This window comes from Triticum urartu, unplaced genomic scaffold (assembly GCF_003073215.2).
Source record: "Triticum urartu cultivar G1812 unplaced genomic scaffold, Tu2.1 TuUngrouped_contig_6608, whole genome shotgun sequence".
In the NCBI taxonomy this organism is placed as follows: Eukaryota; Viridiplantae; Streptophyta; class Magnoliopsida; order Poales; family Poaceae; genus Triticum; species Triticum urartu.
The window spans coordinates 10,564-12,950 of record NW_024117382.1 but is presented as its reverse complement, the minus strand read 5'-3'; the positions used below and the strand labels follow the sequence as shown (position 1 = coordinate 12,950).

The window sequence follows — 2,387 nt, the reverse complement described above, 5'->3', positions numbered from 1 at the left end:
AATACATATACTGGTTTACATGGGCCATGTGGGCCAGATTCACACATATACAGCCCAACAATTACCAACTCGAAATTCTGGCAATGGACGGCGTCATCCCTCTGTATGATGATTTCATCGTGCTTCCTGTAGAGATCTTTGACTTCCTCAGGTACCTGTCAGTATAGTTTAAATTTCAGATTCTCTGATCATAAAAAATGCGTGCAAGATTATGTTTAGGTGTATCATTTCAGAATGTTTACATTGCCATGTCGTAGCCTGACTTGAGATCCCGCCTCATCAATCAAGTCTATGGCTTTATCTGGGAGGAAACGACCGCTACAAACAAAAGACAGTGTAAAAAAAAACCTCAGGGAAATACCGAAATAATGGAATCACGAAACCATCTAATTAAGTGGATGGTATATTGGTATGCAAGAGAATCAGATATACCAGTGTATGATACACTACTAGCCTTACTGGAATTCACAAACCTGATGTATCGGTGCGAGAGCCGAGCAGCGGCGATCAGTGCTTCCTTGGTATATTTGAGTTTGTGGTGGATTTCGTATAGCTCCCGGAGGCCTCCAAGAATTTCTATGGTTTCATCAACTGTGGGCTCTAGAACTTTCACAGGCGGACCCCGCCTCTCCAATGCAGGGTCTTTCTCAATGTGCTTCCTGTATTCGTCGAATGTTGTGGCTCCGATACACTGTCAACCATAGTTACGGTGAGCAGTTTGGCAAAAGAAAATGATCAAGAGGTTTCATAACTGGCAACGTCGGCACCACCAATTGACCAACTATGCACATTTTGGTATACCTGAATTTCACCTCTTGCCAGTGCTGGCTTCAAAATATTGGCAGCGTCAATAGCACCTTCTGCTGCTCCTGCTCCTACTAGAGTGTGAACTTCATCAAGGAACAGTATTATTTCACCATTCTGTTTGATTTCTTCCATCAAGTTCTTCAGCCTTTCTTCGAACTCTCCACGGTACTTGGTACCAGCAATTAGAAGCGCCATATCAAGGCTGATAACCTGCCATGATAGATTATATTTAGAACAAGAGTAACTAACTAATTGTTCATCTCACATAAAAGTGCAGGACTGCTAAAACTACAGAAATTCAAGATCAGAATTTTTTTAGTACAAGAGAGGTCATCAATTCGTCAAAGGGAAGAGATGTCATCGGAACAAGGACGAACCGTTTTCCCTTTAAGTGTTTCAGGCACATCCCCAGGAGCGATGCGTACAGCAAGCCCTTCAACTATCACCGTTTTCCCAACACCAGGCTCTCCAATCAGGCAGGGATTCTTCTTCTTCATTTTCCCCAAGATTTGTGTGGCACTCTCGATCTCTTTTTCCCTTCCGACAACAGGTTCTAACTTCCCCTGCAGAAAAATGGCATGTCTTCTCTTTCAACATTCTCATTTGTGTTGAAATTAATTCGCAATGCACAGTCACTCTAGTATAGTACCTCCTGTGCTAATTTTGTAAGATTTGTCCCATACTCCTCGAGTATTAGCATCTTAGTTTCACTGCTTCCTGCCTGAACACGAGCACCACCTCCTTTACTACGGGTGGCTTCAAAAATCCTTCGGAAGATCTGCGATGCAAGACAAATTTACAACAATCAAGCATGAACTCTCATCTAGCCATATATAAGAGGACTCTAAAATCTAAATGCACCTTACCTCATTAAGCGCATAGCCCACTGCAAGTATAACAATGATGTGTGCAATGAGACGCACTATGTTTGCAACATTGTGCTGGTCTAAAAAAAGTCGTGTCTCCTCTTGTGCTAGAGCGATGACATCTAATGCTTGCTCAGTGAAACCCTCAAGCATTGCTCTGGTGACGAAACGAGCATTCTTTTTCCCTCTCGGCGATGAAACCCTCAAACATTGCTTTGTTGATCCGAAGCTGAGGCTAGGAGTAACCACGGGAGCGTGTGCTGCTCGTAGACCGGCGTGCACCACCATCTTAGCATTGTAGCGTTGAGCGGCCATAGAAACCACTGAGGGACGCCGCCTCCTAGTTATGTGGGGTGATCGAAGAGAAGGTGGCCCAAACAAGGCCGTTCCTGCCACCATTGCAAGTGCAGTTCCATAACCTATGGATTGCAGATAATTAGATCAAGACAAACAACATTCAGATGCTTCCTTAAAACAAAATACTACAGTTCGTGCATTCTGATGATCACCCCATTTTTTTTTATGCAGAATGCTGGAAAGTTTTCCTCCACTTTGGGAAGAAAGATTCCCAGGACAAAGTACTCCACCCGTTCCAAAATAAGTGGCATGGTTTTATTAGTTCAAATTTGAACTAAAACTACAACACTTATTCTTAAATGGGGGGCCCTCCATCCTAAATTACTTGTCGCTTAAATTGATGTATCTAGCATATAA

The 2,387-nt window shown here is 43.1% G+C and overlaps 1 pseudogene; it reads right to left on the bottom strand.

The window, feature by feature from the left end:
- Window positions 1-65: 65 nt before the first annotated feature.
- On the bottom strand, window positions 66-1,961 carry LOC125530859 (annotated as a pseudogene).
- Between the last annotated feature and the right edge of the window lie 426 nt (window positions 1,962-2,387).